We start from the raw sequence: 23,393 nt of genomic DNA on the forward strand, positions 1-23,393 counted from the left end.
CACCAAACAATTAGGGCCTGGGATTTTCTCTCTTGTCTAAGGAACAGAGCTGGGACATTTCCTCAGAAAAAGTCGCTGGGAAGTTGGGATTTTACTTACACAGTACTAGAATTATGTGGCATTTGTGGTGATAGACCCTGAAGCCTGTCAAGGAAGGAAGGTGTTGAATGCAGAGCCCTGAATATCAATTAGAACTGACTGTACTCATATTGAGCAATCAAGATTCCTAATCAAACCTCTTATATTAACAGCAAAATGTTTGAGTGACCCAGCTGTACTTCACCCATTGTAATAACAATAAAATATGTTTCCTGAAAGGAAACTAGTAGCGTAAACTTATTTCATTGTAATTCCCTGTGTTAGCTGGCAGAGATAATGACATTTTGGACAGCCAAAAAGTTATGGATTCAGGATCCCATCCCAGATTGGAATACACTGCAATTTCTGATTAGTTGAGCTGTGTGTCCTGTGCAGATCAACTACAACCAGGTAGGCATGAAATCTTCACTATTGTTAACACCGGCGCAAAGAACATCATTCTAAATTTCCAACTAACTGATTACAGTATGTCACTCTAACTATCTGGTTTCTACTGCTTTTTCAAGTCATTTTCAGTTATTTAAAATACAGGCAGTTGATGGGACACTCCAATAACTCCATTTTCACCTATTTCATAAAATACTTTATAAATACCTCCACAGAGGCTAGTATCCCATCACCAAGTCACCCTTTATTTACACGTGTATAGTACTTGACACTGGTCTGACTTCCTCAGAGGCAGCCCTCAGAGTGAGCAGAACCTCTGACACTCCTGTTTATATCTGTCAGCCAAGGCTCCCTGATTGGACCAGGTTAACAACCCTAATTCGGGAATTTATATTCTATGAGGTCCACCTGGCTGACTGCATTACAATCACTACAATTTTAAGTGCAGTTTTTTTTAAAAGCAAAGTTCTTTAAAAATATACATTTTAAAATGCTGTCCAATGTACCAGCAGATTTTGCAATCAATGCTATGTAGTGAGTTTGAGTGCAACTTAAGAACTAGCTTTTCTGAAACTTAAAGCAACCTGGGATGTACTTTGCTTCCAATCACCAGAAACTCTCCCCAATAAATTAGACTACTTCATCACATTGTGAAGTAATTTTTGTCTTTTAAAAGAACGCCCTATTTGGTTAAATGCAAGAGGTCCCGTAGCTCAATTTGAATATACACTGAAATTGTTTTCTTATATTTATGCAACTTGCTGTCGGGCTAACATTTGTTTCCCATCCCTAAATGCCTTTGGGAAAGTGATAGCAAGCTGCTTTCTTGAAATCTAGCAGGCTATGGGAAGTAGGTACATCACCAGTTAGGAAGGGAGGTACAGGATTTTGACTTAGTGACAGTGAATGAATGGCAATATTGTTCCAACTCAGGATGCTGAGTGGTTTGGAGGGGGCCTTGCAGTTAATGATGTTTCCATGTATCTGTGGCCTTTGTTACAGTTTGGAAGATGTTGCTGAAAAGGCCTTGCTGAGTTTCTGCAGTGCATATTTCTTACTGCCGCCACTGCTGATACTTACTGCTGCCACTGTGCATGGGTGGCAGAGAGGGTGAATGTTGAAAGTGGTAAATAGAGTGCCACTCAAACAATTGCTTTGCCCTGAATGATGTCAAACTTCTTGAGGATTATTAGAACTGTACCCATCAAGGCAAGTGAAGAGCAATCCATCACATTGGTGGCTTGATGCCTTGTAGGTGGTGGACAGGTTTTGGGGAATCTGGAGATGAATTATCCAGCCTAAAATTCCCAGCCTCTGACATGCTGTTCTAGCCACAATATATGTATGGCTAGTCTTGATAAGTTTCTGGGCAATTGTAATTCCCATAATGTTGATAATTGTAATACTCTTGAATTTAAATGTGAGATGGTTAAATTCAAGAGATGGTCATTGCATAGCACTTGTGTGGCACAAATTATACTGTGGCTATAGCTCACAATTCTCCCTTGACCAACAAAACACATCAACAGATCATTCAACGCAATGGTATTTGTACAATATTGTTGTGTACAAATTATTGTGCAGGTTATAAAACAGTGACAGTTGGGTTTTAAAGGTTTCTGAATCCTCTGGCTTCCCATTAATCTTCACCAAATTGCATACGAGGATGGAAGGGCGAGAAAAAGAAAACTCTAGAGAGGTCGTGAGAGAAAACTCATGTGCTGGGACTGAAAAGCCAGGAAAATAGCTAATCAAGTCACTTAATGCACTTCTGTCTAACACTGGTATCATTTCCAGAAACATAGAGAAAACAATGGGAATAACATTGAGGCATAAAAGATGGAAAAAACCCCATTAAAGCAGAATGAAAATCTTTAACCATAAAATACTTTATCCCATTAGGAAGTGATTCCATCAAAAATAGAATTGTCATGAAGATTTGAATTCACAAATCTGCTAACTAGAACACAAAATTGGATATTCTGCAGAAAACCAGAATTTGAACAATTAAATCCGCTTCTGGACACTCTTGGAGATAACAGATGATGCTAATACTCCCCAAGGCATAAGTGAATTATCAGGCAAATTGAAATAGTTACTTAAAGCCTTTAATACTTATTTCAACCAAATAACTAATGTGATTATGGTGACTTAAAGTCAGAACTTATAAGAGACTGAGTTGTTGTAGGCATTAACAATGAGCTTTTGTCAAATATATTACCATCCGATGATGATTTAATTCCACAGAAAGCCATTCAACTGGTGAGGGAAACAAAAGTCCGAAAGCAAAACTGATCAATTCTAAGAGAAGAAGATAAAACTTTGTGCAAAAGATTTACTGAACCTGTTCATTTCTTAAGGTACAAACCTGACAAACCAGATCAGTCAATGGACAAAACAGACCCCGGCTACTAAAGTCCTTGCCATTGCAATGTGGTAAATAAATATCACAGGCAGGAACAATGGTAAGCTTTCAAAACCAAATGCTTTTATTGTAAGAAAGTAGATCACTTCCAGCAAAAGTGCTGAAGCAGAACATAACTACAGAAAAGCAATATTCCAGCAAATGACCCACTTGAAGAGTTGGAACAGCCTCTATATAAGATGAATCCAAAGCTTTCCCAGGGAAAATCAGTAATCAAGGCTAAACATTTTGTTATGCAGACATTTACATCAATGAGCATCTCACAAATTTCAAGTTCAACATGCAAGAAACTATCATAGGATTATTATGCAGAGGGCCTTAGCTAATGAAACACTACTTGTGGCTGACAGAAGTTCAGCTACATGGTCCAGGAGTGTCATACTTAATTTTAAAGTAATGCTCTATCACTGGGGGCACGAAATACTAGAAAAACACAAATGTTTCACAACCAAGGGTTGACCTACATACAAAGGTATAGATTGACTTCAATCTCATTCAAAAAATGGAAGAGTTTAAATGTGAAGTTAGGGAAAAGCCAGCAGATAGTTTTGTTCGGCTCCCAAAGCTGATAGCAGAACTTAAAGGAAAAGCAGAATCTCTTGAGATTTGTTACTTTGGAATAGAGCATTTCTTTCAAATCATAAATGAGATTGAAGTCTGCTATCAAATTTGAAGAGAGCCCAGATTCCAAACCACAACAAACTTTGACAAAGAGCAAGCAAAGATGCATGATTGAACTATCTTGAGGATGTATGATGGTAGACAGATAATGGAGTCTTCTACAACTGAATTGATTCAGAAAATGACATAGCACAGTGAACAGCTATCTATTCCAAAATCAAGTCTGCCATTAGGGACTGTATTGACTATAAAGGGACAAGGTCAAGCAAAACTTCTGACCTCCTGCCTTCCAAAGAAGAATCCCTAACAACAAAAAGATGGTAATCATATCAAGAACAAATGAATCTCTAGGTAATGCAATTGGAGAAGTGGACAAGCTGGGTTCACCAATTATTTGGTGAGAGAAGAAGAAAATCCAAAATATTCAAGACGTTGTTGTCATAAGTCTACCTGCTTCAGCATAGAACAACAGGCTGAACATGAACTACATTCCACTGATCCAAATTGATGATGTGATATGGAAGGCAGTACTAAGAAGATACATACAACATGCAAAGATCCAAGATACAGCAATGAAAAAAATGATATACTATAGCAGGTACCACAGCAGCAGCTATCAAGAACAGACATATATATCACCAAAGTGCTCCACAAAAGGAATACAAAAGTTTAAAGATCTTCCAGTTCAAGAGAAAATGACAGATCTCACACCATTAGGAAAATAGTCTAATTTAACTACTTTCTATCCATCAAGCTACCATATTTTCAAGTCTGAAGAGAACATGTTCAAGGAGAAGAGTGAAATCTCCATTTGTCTGAATGAGTATAGTCAAAGACTGGCTGGGGGAGGGGTGGAGGGTGTGTGTGTGGTGTGGACATTTGATAGTGACAAATGTAAATATATAAACAAATGTGTAAGAACAATATGATTATGAGAGGAAAAGACTTGTGAGCAGATCTTGCATATGGGTCTGAAAGGGTTAATACTTGACTGAGTACAATAAGCACAACCCACTGTGATGAAGTCACTTGGTCAGAATAAAGAAGGATTATGTAGGAGAGAGACCTGGGACTAGTGCGCTCCTCACAGCTTCTGTAGTAATACAGGTCATTTGCATGTAAATAGTCTGTAAGTAGTTATAGTAGTGCAGAAACTTCAGATTGTTTACACAACAAGACTTTTATAGTTAAACGAGAAAGATGGATACCTAAGCTCCACTATGACGTGGAGGTGCCGTTGTTGGATTGCGGGTGGACAAGGTCTAAAGTCACATGACAACAGGTTATAGTCCAATAAATTTATTTGAAACCTCAAGGTTTCAGAGCACTGCCCCTTCGTCAGGTGAAGTGGTAAAGGGGCAGTGCTTTGAAAGCTTGTGATTTCAAATAAACCTGTTGGACCATAACCTGGTGTCGTGTGACTTGACTGTGCTAACCCCTGCTAGATCCTTTCATTTTGAAGGACCTGACACAATTCTGAAATTTCCTTCCTCAACCTTACCACCCCTTTATCTTTCTCCCCTCATTAAAACCCATCTTTATTTTGATCACCGCCCCCCCAACCAATCTTGTTTCAACTGGTTCAATGTCAAATTTTGCTTAAGTACACTCCCTGTGAAGTTTGTTGGGGTATTTCATCGACATCATTGTTGTGACTACTTGACATAGTAAATGTGGTGCAAAATATGCAGCAGAAGTCTGTCAAACCAACATTTAACCAACTACACACTTCTGCTGGGTTGAAAGTTCCAAGTTTCTGAAATAGTTTGCAAAAAACCCTTTGTGTTCCTCCCACTTGCAGGAATTTGATTAACAAAACTAAATGTTTTGCGTATGTAACAAAATCTCTTCCATGTGTACAAATTGACTTGGTATTAATCAATGAAAAACACAAAATGGTTTGTATACAAATTGTTTTACTATGTGAAAAATCTTCCCTTCACCTTTGTGTAGATTTTATCACTTCTGTAACAGATAATTGAGAGACAAGTGAGAACAGGCAACACAAAGAAAGCCACATTCTTCTCTGCTTGTTTACTGAGGTCATTTCCCAAACCATGATGAATACAATTTCACAATACACTGGAATGCCTTCAAGCATTAAGATCTATTTTTTTATCAAAGTAACTGAAGTCATGCAGTGCTTGCTTCTGAAACAAATAATTTTAATCCTTAGTGTCACATTTTATTACGACCATCATTAAGTGTTTTAAGACCACAAAGGGCAAACCAGGTCCCATTCTGTCGCCTGCCACTAGGAGGCATGCAGCAATATTGTGAACAGATTAACCATAAGCATTTTTTAAAAAATTGTCTGAAAGAGGATGAGAAGTTTATATCAGCTCAACACCTTCTGGCAGCTTTGCACGGTGATTTTTTGTTATTTCATTTTTGTTTTTATAGATTCTCTGTACTGTCACCTTCTCTGAGACCTGCAAAACTATCTTACCTCAAGTCTTTGTTTTTTTCCCCTTAATTAATTGTCTTAGTATAAGCAGTGTAATTTCAGCTACTGGTCAATTGCATGTCTTTACTATAAACGTAGCAATTTTATGAGCCACGGAAAGTGACAGTAATTTACCAACATGTCATATTAGAAAATGTGTGGAAGCAATTGGTGGCAATCCACATTCAACAATCAATGGGATTGGGATGGAGATAACCTGTCATTTCAATTGAGAGCATGTTGGTAATAATTTGATGCTGCTACCGTATAAGTGTTTTGCAAGTGTATTAATTTAACAAAGAGCTAAGGAAACATAACCAGGCACTGGTCCAGAACAGCAGCTGGCACAGTACAGATTCTAACCAGAGAGGTGCAAAGCTATCAGAAAAAGGCAAGCAATTCTGAGCACCCCTTAATGCAATTGAATTATGTAGCTCCATGTCATTTTATATTGCATATTATGTTCATTAGTAGGGCACTTGATGACAAAGTAATCATATTAGCTGGCCATTTTCAGTGAGAATTTGTGTGTTATATTTAGTCGGTCCTCGTCATTGCAGAAAGCATGTGATGCCAAATGGTTTCCTGGTCAACATTTCCACTTAGAGACAAATAGCTCAGATGTCTGTAAAACATAATCCAGAAGGGAAAGATTAACTTTAAGTTGGACTGAATGTGATATTCAACTGGCAGGGAAATCCAATCCATTTTGTTTTGGGTTGGTTTGGGGAGACTGTCCTTTATAATTGACTTAAACTAATTATGTACAAACCTAATCACCAGACCCCATTATAACATGGATGTGTTGTGATTCTCAACATGTGATGTGTCTTTCTAGGCTGCTTTTAAATTAATAAGCAGAAGGTTTGCCCATCTTCAGCAGTAGACCAACAATCAATCCAATTGGTTCAGTTCTGAATATGAGTTATGCCGGCCCCAAAACATTAACTCTGTTTTCCTTTCCACAAATGCAGCCAGAGCTATTGAGTTTCTCCGGTATTTTCTATGTTTGTTTCAGATTTTTAGCATCTGCAGCAGTTTGCTTTATTTGAGTTGTCAATTACTTTTCTGTTACTGTTTATTTTTGTTTGTTCAGAGTTGCTTATTTTGAAATGTTAAATAAATAAAACTCTTTCAGTACAAAATTGAATTTGATTGACAGTCATTCAGCAATTAGAAAGAGAAACAACATGCCTGATTTCAGCCATGAGATCTGTTTCTTCAGAACTGCTGTTGGACTTGTTTTTCCCTTTACTGCTCTTTTGCATTTACAGAAATTTCCTGGAGAAGTGGTGAGTGTAATCGTTGTGTATTCAGCCAAGTATGGGCACAAGGGACCCTTGCAAAACCCTCCACTGTCACAGTCATAAGGTGCAAAACAGTAAGAGGATTATAATTATCGCAAGCCAGTCAGCAATGGCTTTGGAATATCATAGCAGGAGAAATTTAGAGAGGTATTTTTATATCAACCTTCTCAAGGATGTTATTACATATCTCTGGAGCAGGTGAGACTTGAACCCAGGCCTCCTTGCTCAGAGGTAGGGACACTATCATTGTACTACAAAAGCCCTCTGAGAATCTGAGGAAGATATTTTCTCATCAATCTGCTCAGAGATATTATTACATCCCTCTGGAGCAGGCAGGACTTGAACTCAGTCCCCTGGCTCCAAGGTAGGGACACTACCATCGTATCATTAGAGCCTTCTGAGAACCTGTTGGAGATGTCTCTGTTCTAACCATCTTTAGCTGCGACATCAATAGCAAGACCTCAGTCATAAGATCAGGTGGAGTACAGTTCTTTTAATGATACAGTTATTTTTTTTCAAAAATGAAGCAATGCATACCAACCTGAAGCCTGATCTAGGTAACACTGAGGCTGACAGGTGATACTTAACAAATGGCACCTTGTAATAATCTCAAATAAGAGAACGCCTAGCCATTATTATGACATTAAAGAGTGATGCCAGAGTCATGTCCCAAACCATTAATGTCTTGTGAGTGTTCTGAGCATCTGAATGTCTGTTATGGTTTAGCTTATTTCTTTTATATGACTGAGAGGGTCTGTTTATACCTTGCTGATGTATTCACAACCTGATTAGGTAAGTATACCCCAAGGCTATTTATGTCAGGCAGCTAAAACTTTGAGTTGTTTTGCATACTTGGATTGAAACCTAGAATTCTGCAATACCTTGACAACCAAAAAACAACAAAAAGACTACGACAATGTAAAAGCTGAAAATGATTTTGTTAGTTTGATCATACAAATTAATACACCACCCCAAACCTGACTAAATGCTGAGGGTCACAGACTAAGGAATCATGACTATATGGAGTTTTTGTAGCTGTCCAGATCATAGGAGAACACAGGCTCACAGCTGGAAGTTATTTTTTGTAATTTCACCTTTTTCTTGTCTTATATCTGCTTTGCTTTTGATCCTTAAGGAAACCTGAACTGAATTTTTAATTTGTAACTGTCGATTTAAACTTAAGAATGATTGCACTTTGATTAAGTCAAAATGAATCAGTTGCATACTCGGTGGGAATTTCTTCAAAACATAGATCAGAGCTTCTGAAAAGGTGGGTGTCAACCTCCTTTAGGGTGGCAGCACAAGATTTTGGGGGCACAAAGCAACAATGGCTGTCATGGAACTGGGATTAATTCCTGACAGCAGCAGGCCCTCTCGAAAATGGCCGCACTTTTTTCTACAAATGGGTGTGGTCTCATCAAATGCTTTCTTAGGCCCCATTCCTGATGCTTGATTGCTCAGTGGAAACATAGGTGTTCATTCTGAGATAGTAGGGACTGCCGATCCTGGAGAATCTGAGATAACAAGTTGTAGAGCTGGATGAACACAACAGGCCAAGCAGCATCAGAGGAGCAGGAAGGCTGACATTTCGGGCCTAGACCCTTCTTCAGAAATGCCATTTCTGAAGAAGGGTCTAGGCCCGAAACGTCAGCTTTCCTGCTCCTCTGATGCTGCCTGGCCTGCTGTGTTCATCCAGCTCTACACCTTGTTATCTTAGGTGTTCATTCTGCTTGCTTTTTCATCAATCTATCGCACAAGGAAGCTGAGGGAAAGGTGGAGATGATGTGAATGGAGAAGGAGAGAGCTGAAGGAAAGGTGAAATGGGGGTGACCATAACATCACAATATGTAGCAACAGAAGCAGGCCAAAAAGCCCATCAAGTCTGCTCCGCATTCAATGAGATCATTGCCAATATGATAATCCTTCATTCCACACCCTGGTTAGATGGATTGGCCATGATAACTGCAGGAAATAAAAAAAAAAACAAAAGGATTGCAGATGCTGGAAACCTAAAACAAAAACAGAAATTGTTGGAGAAACTGAGCAAGTATGGCAGCATATGTGGAGAGAAATCAGAGTTAACATTTCTGGTCCAGTGACCCTTCTTCAGAACTGTTGGTAGCTAGGAAAAGGTTGTTTCTTGTGCAGAAGATAGTTTGAGGAGAAGTGGTAAGGAGTACATGATAGGTGGAGGTAGAGTCCAAAGAGAGGGAAGAACAGCTGGACTGACAAGAAGTGGTTAATGGTCAGCCTAGGAGTAGGAGAATGGATAGCTGCTATTGGAAACTATTAGTGGCTAATAATGGGTAGTGTATAATAGCGGACTGTGATAACAAGGCCTGGTGTGTGGGGACATGGGAGAAGGTACCTCCAGCCCAAAAATGTTGACCTTGATATTGAGTCCAGAAGGTGGTGGAGGCTGGTACAATTACAACATTTAAAAGGCATCTGGATGAGTACATGAAAAGGAAGGGTTTAGAGGGATATGTGCTAAATGCTGGCAAATGGGACTAGATTAATTTAGACATCTGGTCGGCATAGACGAGTTGGACTGAAGTGTCTGTTTCTGTGCTGTACATTTCTGTGACTGTATAAGGCTGTGGAATTCCCAAGTGGAAAATGAGTTGCTGTTCTTTGAGCTTGCACTGAGATTCGCTGGAGCACTGCAACAATCCTGAGACAGAGATGTTGGCCAGGGAACAGGACGGTGTGTTGAGGTAGCTGGCATCTGGAAGCTCAAGGTCTTTATTGCGGACAGAACGTAGGTATTCTGTGAAGTGGTTACCCACTCTATGCTTTGTTTCCCCAATGTAGAGGAGACCATTGAGTAGTTAAAGCAGCAGACTAGATTGTGGGAAGTGCAGGTAAAGTGTTGCTTCACCTGGAAGGTATGTTTGGGCCCTCGGACACTGGGGAGGGAGGCCATAAACAGGCAGGTGTAAAACCTTCTGCGGTTGCAGGGGAAGGTGCCATGGGGATGCGGGGATTGTTGGGAATGAAGGAGGAGTGGACCAGGGAGTCCCAGAGGGAACGGTCCTTGCAGAAGCCTGACAAGGGAGGGGAATATCTGTCTGGTGGTGGCCTCCCGCTAAAGTTGGCAGAAATCATAACTGCAGTGTTACAGAGATAGGGAGGTAGGTCTGGGAGGGACGCTTTTCAGATTTGATAGGCTGAATGGCCTCAATCTGCACTGTACGTATTCTATGATTTCTATGACACTTGCCTGCCTTTTCGCATGTCCTTTGATTCCCATACTGATTAAAATTTTGTCTCTGCTTTGAAAATACTGAAATGTTATCTTTTGGTGTAAAATAAATATCTATCCTGCCAAACCACTCATAGTCTTAAACAGAACAGAAATTACTGGCGCAACTCAGTGGGTCTGGCAACATCTGTGGGAGAAAGCAGAGTTAATGTTTTAAGTCCAGTGACTGTTTATCAGAATGGATCGCAGCTAGGAAAAAGTGGTATCTATGCTGAAGATGAGATTGGGTGTGGGGAAGAGGTGAGTGGCTAAGTGGAGATGGAGCCAGACATGCAGAGATATGAAAGGAGTAGGCAGATGAGGGGATTATTCATAGTAAGTCAGGATAGAAGGGAAGCTGAATAAGTGATAAAGAGAGTTGAGAGTAGGAGAGAATGGTAGGCTGTGCTGAAAGCAGCCCATATGATGACGGGACCTGTGTGTGGGAATGGGCAAAAAATATGGAAGGTGGAATCAGGCTCTGAATTTATTGAACTCAATGTAGAATCCTGGAGGCTGTATGGTCCCAAGTGGGAAATGAGATGCTGTTCTTCAAGCTTGTGCTGACACTCTCTGGAACACTGCAGCAGGCCTGTGTCATAAATGTTGGCATGGAACATGGTACTGTGTTGAACCTTACATGTTTCAATAAGGTTAGCTGTCATTGTTCTAAACTCCAATAAATACAAACGTAACTTACTCAACCTGTCCTCATAAGAAAATCCTCCCACATCCAGAGTCAACCCAGTGAACATTCTCTGGACTGCCTCCAATACCAGTATATCTTTTCTTAGATAAAGGAACTAAAATTGCTCACAGTGTTCTAGCTGTGGTCCAACTAGTGCCTTGCATAATTTTAGCAAGACTTACTTTTATACTCCATTTCCTTTGAAATAAATAACAACATTCTGTTTGCCTTCCCTATTACCTGCTGGACTTGTATGTGAGAATCATTGAAACCCTACAGTGTGGAAGCAGGCCATTTGGCCCATTGAGTCCACTACAACCCAGTGAAGAGTATCCCACCCCGACTCACCACCATCCCCCCACTCTGTCCCTGTAACCCTGCATTTCCCACGGCTAAATAAAAACCGAAGGAACTGCAGATGCTGTAAATCAGAAACAAAAAGACAAATTGCAGGAAAAGTTCAGCACGTCTGGCAGTATCTGTGCAGAGAAATCAGAGTTAATGTTTTGGGTCGAGTGACCCTCACTCAGAACTGGACCAGCATCTTAGGGGAGTTCTGAACCAGTTCTGAGGAAGGGTCATTTGACCCAAAACATTAACTCTGATTGCTCTTCACAATGCTGCCAGACCTGCTGAGCTTTTCCAGCAATTTCTCTTTTTATTTCTCATGGCTAATCCACCTAACCTACACACCCCTGAACATTCTGGATAATTTAGCATGGCTAATCCAACTAACCTGCACACAGAATCATAGAATCCCTGCAGTGTGGAAACAGGCCCATCAGCCCAACAAGTCCACACTGACCCTTGGAGCAACCCACACAGACCCATCCCCCTATAACCCACCTAATCTACACATCCCTGAACACTATGGGACAATTTAGCATGGCCAATCCACCTAGCCTGCACATCTTTGGACTGTGGGAGGAAACCGGAGCACCTGGAGGAAACCCACGCAAACATGGGGAGAACGTGCAAACTCCACACAGACGGTCACCCAAAGGTAGGGTTGAACCTGAGTCCCTGGTGCTGTGAGGCAGCAGTGCTAACCACTGAGCTATCCGTGCCGCCCCTATTTGTACAGATATCTTGTTACGCAACTCTGGAGTGGGTGGGACTTGAACCCAGCCTCCTGGTTCAAAGGTAGTGACACTTTCACTACACCATAAGAACCCTTCTTTCCTATCTGGTATACTTTTCTGTTACAACAGAACTAAACACTCCACAGCTCTGGTTCAGATGGGATCTGAACTTGAGACTCCTACTAAGAGGCAAGGATACTATCACAGTGCCAGAAGAGCCCTTCTTGTTGCAAGATTGTATGCTAGATTGTGTGATTTAAGCATAAGGATGCCAAGTCCTTCTCTATTGCAATATTCTGCAATCCTTTTCCATTCAAGTTATATTGAGCTCCACATTTCCTCCAGCCAAAGTGAATAACCTGACATGTTTCTACATTATTCTATCTGATAAGTTTTTGGCCAATCACTTAACCTGCCTATATAACACTATATAGTCTTTACATCAACATCATCATCACTTGTTTCCCCATGTAATTTTGTGTCATCTGCAAACTTGGCTATGATACATTCACTTACTTCATCCAACTTATTATATGTATTACAAATAATTGTAGCTCCAACACTGATTCTTGTGGTATTCGACTAGTTACAGGTTTCAATCCTAAAAATGAACCTGTTATCCCAACTGTCTGCCTTCTATAATTTAGCCAATGCTCTATCCATGTTGATATACTAGTCCAACATCGTGGGCTCTAATGCTTATAAGTAACCTAACATACAGCACCTTTTTAAATTTCTTTTAGAGATCAAAATATATTACATCTATTGGTTTCCTTTTATCCATCCTGCTTTTAACTTGCTCAAAGATTTCCAATAAATTTGTCAGGCATGTTTTCCCCTTTATGAAGGCATGTAGAAGGTATGTATTTCTCAGTGCTCTGTAATTACATCATTTATAGTAAGCTCTAACAATTTTCAATGACAACTGTTAAGCTAACTAGCCCATTGTGTGTTCATGGTCTCCTTCCCTTTTTAAATAATGGTCCGACATTGGCAGTCCTTTGGGACTTTTCCAGAATCTAAGGATTCTTGGAAGATTACCAACAATGCACCCACTATCCCTGTAGCTACATCCTTTAATATCCTAGGATGTGTCCCATCAGGTTGAGGGGATTTAAGGGCCTTCAGCCCCATGAGTTTCCAGTCCTTTGTTTTTCTAGTAATACTTATTGTAGTTTTTACTTCTCCCCTTTTGACCCTTGAGTATTTTGTATTTTAAGAATGATATTAATGTCTCCTACCATGAAAACTGTTTCAATGTATTCACTAAACACCTCATGCCATTTCCTGGTTACCATAATTTTCTTTCCAATCTTATTCTCTCAAGGGCTTATGTTCACTTTGACTCTCTTTTCCTTGGCACATATTTAACAAAGCTATTGTCTATTTGATATTACTTGCTGGTTTGCTGTCAAAAGTTTCTTTTAACACTCTTTATTAAATTTTTGGGCATCGATTGTGGGATACATCAATGTTCTCATCAAAGGGAGAGTTCACAAGCAGTATTCTTTGGATAGCCCTCTGAGCTGTACAATGTTGTGTGATTAGAGCAGAGTTTCAGACAAGTTTATAGACATAGAAAGTCAATGATAAAATATAAAGCCTGCTTGGCACAGTTGCTTCTGGAATCACAATTTTTCTCAGTAGTCTCACGGCTGTTGGTTTATTGAGGATCCTGTTAATTTCATATTTCCAGTGTTAGGACTACAGCGATGAAAGATTTACTCTGATTATCTGAGCAGCTACATAAGTTTGAAATGCCAGAACATATTTTCAGGTGGAATCTCGTGTAATTATCTCGAGTGGTTTTCAGATTTGTGGGTTTTAACTGACTGCGACATAAAAAAATTTATGTGTGGGGGTTAACTCTTCAAAGTGGACACAGTCAGAGCCTTTGGTTTCTATGGGAGAGCTGTTCTGAAGAAAGGTCACTGGACCCGAAACATGAATCTGCTTTCTGTCCACAGAAGCCGATAGTTCTGCTGAGTTTCTCCTGCAATTTCAGTTTGTGCTTTGGATTGCCAGCATCCACAGTTCTTTGGGTATTTTTTTAACTCTCTAATTTCTCTTGGTGTTTTACAGGCAACGCACACAAATATGATAATGATTATCTTGTTCTCACCATCTCAAATAAGGCCTAAGTATCTACAAATAGTAGAGTTGCCATGTTAGTATCTCGAAGAAAAATATATTTTGTTGCACCAAGCTGAAACATTCTTATATACCTCACTGGAGTCAACTACTAGCAAGAGGGGCAATTGTATTTTTTTTTGTTTGCTGGGCATTTATTTCATAATGTCTGATAGGTTGGGAATGCTTAAAATCAAAATCCTTGTGAATAATGACGCAAGGGTCTTTTTACATTGTTTTCTAAAGTCTGGAAAATTAGCTCTAAAATTGAGAAGTTCATGAAGGCAGCTCACCGATACCATCTCAAGGACAGATTGAACAGAAATGCGATTTATTGCCACTTATATTTATGAATGTGAGATGTGCATAAGTCACCACAATTCAGCACCAATTTAATTACAGAAATTATAAAAAGAAATAATTGAGTCAAAGTTAAGACAAATCTTTTGTTTCCTCCACTGCCCCTGGGTTTCTGGAGTGGCTAGGGGACACTATTGCTGAAGCCACTCCTGAGGCTACGAAAGCAAGGATTTTGGGACTGGGCCCAACACTCTGCCACTGCTGAAACCAGCACCGAAACCACTGCATTGTTACCATTGTAAGGAGTGACAGACCACCATTGGAATTCACCTTCCTGATCCCCCAGTTTAACAGTACATACATTGGTGCTAGCGAACTGATTTTCTCCTTAATGACAGTGACCACTAATGGCTCAGTGTTGTTCCTACTTCAAAATGCAATTCATTGTCTCTGTCTCAGTAAACTTTCCTAAAGCATAAATGTCCCAAAAACCTCTGTATAACCAGACACATCTACTCGTTGAACCTTTGTTCTCCTAGTGACAATACCAAGTGCATATCACTTTGGCAAAAACATTGAAAGTTTTCAAGACGGATTCAGATATAATTCCTAAGGCTAAAGGGTTCAAAGGGTATGGGGAGAAAGTGAGAAACTGAGTTGGATGATCAGCTATGAACAAATTAAATGGTGGAGTTAGGCCAGAAATGCCAAATAATCTCCTCCTGCTCCTATATTTTCTATGTTTGTTATCAGTTTGTAAACCAGTATATGCAATCTTGTCCTATTTAGCCTCTCAAAATTGCTCGTAACCTTGAAAACATTACCCATAATTTGAAGAATGTACTTTCTCTGTTGAAGGCACTTTTGTGTTGAATCATGGTCAAGCTCAGATCAGGCTCAAGGCGACAAATGGCCTACTCCTGTTCCCATGTTCTTATGGTTAAAGGCTGCTTTGTGCAGAGAACACACTGACAACGATGAAGTAGCATGAGACACAGCTGCCTAAAAAGCAATCGCTGAGGTAATTCCCTGAAGCTAAATGAGAACAAAATATGCAAATATTTTGGCTTTGTGCCAGACAGTTTGCATTTGCATCTGTTGATGTTAAAAATGTGTCTGTTTTAAGGAGTTGAGGCCAATGTTACACTTTATGAGTTGTTGCTGTTTGTCTGTGGGTTGGAGAATTTAATAAATAAAGGTGCATTTCATTTTTCAATGATTTTTTTCCCCCAGAAAAGGCATGAAGACACAGTTATTACTATGGAACTAAGTTTACATTCGCAGTGCAACCTTTGGGGAAAAGATGTAAATCTAAGATCCAGTAAAGACGTAAAAAGTTCATGGCTTGAAGCAATCTGTATAATTTGTTCCTAAAAAGTGTCTAATTAGAGACCATTGGTATAAAACATGTCAGTTAATGTGGAAGATTCCCTTTCCTCCCTGCTTTGATGTACAAGAGTTTGTTCTGCAAGGAAGAGGTTACCGAGAACTTCACATGAATTGATTCCCTGCCTGAAGTAAATCTGGGAGTTGAACGCAGATTTCATATCATACTCAGTGGCTTCTTGGTAATCCATGACTGTTTTTTTTAAATTTCAACACTGAATCTTAATTCTGATTTTCTTAACTGGTTCAAACCACTTACATAGTTTATCAGTATAGATTATTATTCTGAGATAGTAGGAACTGCAGATGCTGGAGAATCCGAGACAACAAGGTGCAGGGCTGGATGAACACAGCAGGCCAAAAGTTTCAAAATCTCCCCTCCCCCTACCGCATCCCAAAACCAGTCCAGCTCGTCCCTGCCTCCCTAACCTGTGCTTCCTCCCACCTATCCCCTCCTCCCACCTCAAGCCGCACCTCCATCTCCTACCGACCAACCTCATCCCGCACCCTTGACCTGTCCGTCCTCCCTGGACTGACCTATCCCCTTCCTAACGCCCTACCTACACTCACATTTACTGGCTCCATCCCCGCCTCTTCGACCTGTTTGTTTCCTCTCCACCTATCCTCTCCTCTATCCCTCTTCTATCTGCCTCCCACCCTCTCCCTATTTATTTTGGAACCCCCTTCCCCTCCCCCTTTTCTGATGAAGGGTCTAGACCCGAAACAAAAAAGCCTCTCTGCTCCTATGATGCTGCTTGGCCTGCTGTGTTCATCCAGCCCTGCACCTAGATTATTATTCTCTTGACCTCTAACATCTGTGCGGGATATAACATTTTGGAGTGTTTAGCAGTTCACACAATAAAATCAACATGTATTTGGACCTGAGTTGATAGGTTGTGGTTTGAGGTCCCATTCCAAAGAATCACACTTAAAACAAGAACAGAATACTGTGGGCACTAGAAATCTATAGAAATAATAGAAAATGCTTGAAATAATTCAGGATGATGACATTCAGCAAATCACTGACCTGAAACATTAACTTTGTTTCTCTCTCTACAGATGTTCTCAAACCTGCTGAGCATATTTAACATTGGCTCTTTTTCAAAACTGGGGCTTAAAATCCAGACTAATACTTCAGTGCAGTGCTGAGTGAGATCCTGTCTTTCAGCGTGCAGGACTGTCTGTTGATTTAGGGACATAACGGATCCCACGGCACTAACTTAAAAGGAGTTGGGGAATTTTCCCTGTCTCTTGGCCGCTAATTATGGCTCATCACTATCTAGTCGTTACCACATTGCTACATGTCAAATATTACGTACAAATTAGCTCTCATGTTTCCAATATCACAACAGTGGCTCTATGTCAAGAAAAGCTCATTGGCTGAAAATAACAAGTTGCATTAAAATAGTAATAAGATATCAAAAGGCACTACATCAAGCTATATCGATAGATATTAGAAAAGAACAAACCACTAACATTTCATTCTATGAGCACTATAACACATTATATAATAGAATTGATCAAAATGGTAAGGTGTCCATTAAGTTGTGTCAAACTTTGAGTTGCAGCATCTTAATGATCAGGCATTGCAGTGATACAGGTAGAAAGGAAAAGAAGAAACTCCTGCAATCCAGATTCCCCGCCTCATGGAACATCCCACTCCGTGTGCTTCAAAATCTATGTGTCAAGGGTTTCCCTGCTCAGTCACATAAACACACACAGTAGAAACATTTCACCTTGAATATTCATCATCCACAAACTGAGGGTCAGCTGACCATGATAGTATCACACTATCACTACAGTAGATAGGAAGCGTTCAGCATTCCTGTATTAATAATGTGCAATGCTGCTGAGGTGTTTCTGGACATTCTGAAGTCAGAAAGGGGTGGTGTAAACTCCTTTACTTTAACTAAAACTAAAACTAGGATGAGAAGGCATAGTCTCAGAATAAAGGGGTGCCAATTTAAGACTGAGATGAGGAGGAATTTCTTCTCTCAGATGGATGGGAGCTTTTGGAACTTCTTATGACAGAGAACTGTGAGGGTAGAATTCTTTTGTATATTAAAGGCTGAGATAGTCAGATTCTTGGCCTGCAGTGGAATCAAGACTTATGAGAAAAAGCAGGAAAATAAAATGAGGAATGTCGGACCTACCGTGATCCTGTTGAATGGTAGAGCAGGCTCGAGGGGTCGAAAAAATTTCTCATGTTCCTATTTCTGATGATCCTACATTGTTAATTAAAAATTGAACAAAAGAAGAAAAAGGAAATTAAACTATGTTACCATGCAGTGCCCGCTAGTTATAGAAGGCAACCTCTGACTTCCGAGAGCTGTTATTTGGTATTAGCTCAGTGAAACTGGGTAAATCTCAACATTGCAACGGCACACCAAGTGCATTTCTCTGATGATTTCAAGGGAGTGATGTGTCCAAACTGTTCTTTAGAAGCCAAGAGAAACTAAAGAAACAGTAGGCTGAATCAAATGTTTTTTGGCCACATGTCAGTTTCACTGAGTTCCATTGGGAGTTTCTCTCCATGAAGCCAAGCCCAGTTCTCGCCATAGCTTACCAAACCTACCCCACGCCTATGGTCCCCCTCTCACCTGATTCTAACCTGATCCTACCACTCACCAGAACAACATGTAACTGCTGTAATATCCACGAATAAACCAGCATCACATTTGAAAAGCTGTTGTGCATTCAGATAAGCACTGCTGTCCACACCATTCCTGAGATGTCAGAAAGGCCAATTTGCTCCCTGCTTTGTGGGCAGGTACCTGGACATCCTACTGCACAGGGTGTAATGGAGATAAATGTCCTCTTCTCCCAGGACTATCAATGGAAGTCATGACACCAGCCCCTTGCCAACCTGGACCGGGATTGCCACGTGGATAAGTGCAGTCACAGCCACCTACAGGAATGGTCTCCTCGCCACCAGTGTACATGTCACCACCTTCTCTCTGATACCTCACACTCACTCTATCTCTGCTACTGTAGTCATCTCCCACCCCATCTCTCACGTTCTACCACTCTCACTATTGCCTGTAACATCTTCCCTCATTCACTGGCACCAAGCTAACCCCCAACACTGCAAACCCTGCATGCCCTCTGCACTACCTAGTCACTCGCTCCCCACTTGAAGTAGAAGCAACATTCGCTTTTGTCTACTTGAATACTTGCCTGTCTCTCATTCCAGGAAGAAAGCAGCCCACAATACTATGGCAAGAGTTATGATGGGTGGTGGGCTGCCTGAAATTTAATCCCTCACCCTTTAGAAGGAGAGGATCTGACTCAAACCACTCCAAGTGACTGATTAACCATGTCCAAACCCCTGGAGTGTCTATGAGTTATAAGATCCCTGAGTTTCTGTGCCAGGGCCCACTCAATGAAGGCTATTCCCCTTGATTTGCCTGAGGACTCCTGACAACCATGACAAGCTTCCTGGCTTTGTGTCTGTACTAAACAACATGGCAATACAGCAGTATTGTGAGCTTGGTATCTCTAATTAAGGGCAAGGCAAAGCAAGGCAAGCCAGGGATGCTGTGACCATCCACATGGGCTCAACGTGAGTGGGCATTATGAGAATTAACAACACCGAAATGCAGGTTGTTCTGGACTATAAGGTAGGTGTGTATCTGTGAGTGCACAGTGCCGTTGCTGCACCATGACAATGATAGTGGTAGTTGGACCCCAAAGTGTAGCATTGACATACAGACACATCCTGTAAGTGGATCGGAGATGTTCCTTAGATAGATGTTAGAGGCTGCCACATATTGCATGCCAATTTCCATTGATATGGTACATGTGGGGCCAGTGCCCATGGCCCATAGCCTGAGATATTTGTGCCTGATACCCAACATGAAGATCTTTTGAAGCAACTAGTAAACTGAAGTCACCAAGTAACCCCTCTGACTACCATGTCAAGAATTCTCCATGTCCAGTTTATTTGCAGTGGGTGGTGTGATAGCTGCACATTAATGAGATGGGATTTGTAATTAATAAGGTCATTAACAAGCAATAATTCCCTTTAATAGGCAACTCAATGCCACTTAGCGACAACTTGCCTTGATGCCAGGAACGTAGTTAATTGCTGCAGTGAGCTCTTCCTGACATTGAGACTGGCCTTGCTGAACCTCTCTCCTGATTCTGCCAGTTTTCTTACCATAACCCACATCATTCAAACCCCTATAATACGCCACCAACATTTCAGTTTGAGTTTTTCCCAATGCATTTAACTGCAGAAGAAAAAGAGGATTTCAATGTGCAGATTGAATTTTCTCTGAGCTGACACGATATGCAAATATGTACTCTATGAAAGGTGAAGTCCATTTTTTTAAGCAATTAAGCTCTTACTTCTGTTTGTCATGTGCCATTTGGAGTATTCAGAGCCAGTAATTGATATTTACGTAATTCCTTCACTAAATGATAATGTAACAAGGCATTTCACAGGGTCATGAGAGTCAAATGGAAGCTGAAGTAAAGAAGGAAATATTGAAAAGGTGATTGAAACCTTAGCTATAGTTTTGGATTTATAAAAATAGAATAGGTTAAAAAAAAGGCAAACAAATTCAATGAGGGAATTCTCAGAAGGCACATGTTTCAGTGGAAGGAAGAGCTCACCCAGAGGCTCGGTTAACTGGTAGTATTCGAGATTGGTACAGCAGTATTGAACAGTGAAACCACAAACAGACTGAAATACAAGAAATGAGAGTTTTGTGGAAGTCTGGAGGCCAATATAATTAGGCAAGGATGGGATGTGATAGGTGAGCAAGATTTACTGCAGGTTGGGTTATTGGCAACAGAGCTTTGGATGAGCAGACACTTTTTGAAGAGAAAAAGATGAAAAACTGCCAATACATTGGGGTCACACCCTTCAATATACAGAAGTGCTTCCAGATGATCTTAACATGAAGCACTGAGCTTTATCTGCAATTTTCATTACATTTCTCATTGCCTCCTTCATCCTGGCACCAAATTCAAAGCTCATTTCACTGCATAGAATCCGTAGTGTACACCAGATCTACTCGTAAGAGGACAACTAGTACTTTATAGATATCTTTCCAGTCTTTCAAATCATTTCTTTCTCCCAACAACAATAATCAGTTCACAATTCAAATGCTTGCTAGTCCAAAGATTGGGAACAAGGTTAGAAAGTCTAAAGTTTTTTAGCACATGGCTACTTGTCACCTACTAATAAGTCTGTTGTTAATAGCACCCTCTACTAATTCAAATAGATGTTTTAGCTTTCTTTTGTTTATAACTCCATTCCACACTGTACCAAAATCTTCCCAAGCACTGAATGATATGGGCATCGGTGAAAAAGTTGGGAGAACCAGGTGAGATTGGTACTAAGTTGTTTCTCAACATCGAGATGAAAATGTCCCACTTTCTATCCAAGTGTTGAATGGTGAGGAGAGATTCTCAACTCGTGAGTGGCAAGAAGTGTATATGTGAATCAGCATACATTAACATCCACATTAGCGCATCATCTCATTTCATTGTGATGCAGTTTCCCATTTTCCCACCTTCCAGATCGAAAACATTACAATTCTCAACATGCAAGTCAGAGCAGTAACCTGGTGACTCCAGCTCGCTGCTTTATTTACTGTCCCTCCACCTTGGACACCAAGCACCAGCATCTCAGGGTATGCTCCATGGGCAGCGACTGCACCCAGCCCCTTAAACCAGGACCACCAGGACTCTGCTAGCAAAGCTCTGTTGGACATGTCAATGGCAATTAACAGGGATGGTGCAGGGCAGTTCCAGACCGCATGTGCTTGACTGCGTTCATGAGCTTCAAAGATGGTGTGGTCACCAGGATCCCCAGCAGTGGCCAGTGCCTCCGTCTGTGGCAACTGGGAGAATATTATGGAAAGGATGAAATGGGGCATGGTGCTGAGATAATGACATGAGTTTAAGAAGATAACCCCAGAAAACTCATTCTAGCTTGCAAAGAAAAATCTTCCATGAAACTCAGCAAAATTGACACAAAATTGATTTCTGGTAAAATTCAACCTTGTGCCTCTTTACACCTATCATGTGTTTTCTTGTGCTATCACGGCATCTCCTTGTGCTGGCATTCTGTCTCCTAACGCCATGTTATTGCCTCCTTGTACTGATACTCTTGTGCCAGTATTGTGACTTCTTGGGCCTGACTGTATCTCATTATACCATCATTATACGTCTACTTTTGCCAATGTTGTGCCTCCTTGGGCCAGTATTCTGATTCATTGGATTGGCATTGTGCCTATTGGAACTCGTATGGCACATCCTTATAATTGAGCTGCCATTCTGTTTGCTCACCCTTAATGGAACTCATTATTTTCTCCTGTAATATTAGTTTAAAACTTGAGATATATTGCGATGCTGACTGTAAAATACACTGTTTCTAAGTCTGTTTCTGTCTATTTCTGAATGTTTGTATGAACAACCTTTCATAAATTTCGCTTGAGGTCATTTGCTGTGCAAGTAGTTATGTTGTTCTTGCTGACTTAGACTAGAGCAACTAGGGTCTTTTGCAAACATTTTCTCTGATGTATATCATGCATGTTTAGTTTTCTAGGTCTTAACTGAGCATGGTGTATGCTTTACTGAAGATCAAAGGATATCTATCAAGCTTTTCTTTTGCTTCATAAAGTCAGAGAATTCTGTATAAAGACTTGAGGTGTACAAGATAATGCTGTGCAGCAGATTTTACTTATTAATGCACAGTAACAAGTGATACAGCAACTAGCGTAGCACTTTCAAAACATTAAAATTAGAATCAACTCATTAATGAGCATTCATTTCTTAATTTAAAACATATAGTTTGGAAATGGCTCAGTTGAAATGACAATGCTAATTTTGAGTTTAGGGCAGGATCAGTACAGTGAAATCAATACAAAAGATGGTGGAAGTTTAAAATCTTACCACCAGGAAGCTCTAGTTTCTGGACCAAATGAAAATTTCAGCACAGAAATTGACAAATTGACATTAGGTAAGTGTATTAAGGGGTTCAGAGCTAAGGTGAGTAAATGCAGTTGATATGCAGATCAGTTTTGATCTAGTATAATAACAAGAAGGGTTGGAGTGGCTGAATGGCTTCGCTCTGTGAGTATGAGAGACAAGCAGAACTGGAATTATATTTATTGAAGCAAAAAGAAGTGAAGGAATTCCCGATCTTTGAAATGTTGAATATGTAAATGATGAAAATGGAAGCCCAACAAAATCAGGCAACTGGTGGAAAATTACCACCTTGAATTAATAGAATATCTGACATGCATTTGCTCTGTGTTTAAAATT

The sequence above is a fragment of the Rhincodon typus genome, chromosome 22 (genome assembly GCF_021869965.1).
Source record: "Rhincodon typus isolate 14 chromosome 22, sRhiTyp1.1, whole genome shotgun sequence".
In the NCBI taxonomy this organism is placed as follows: Eukaryota; Metazoa; Chordata; class Chondrichthyes; order Orectolobiformes; family Rhincodontidae; genus Rhincodon; species Rhincodon typus.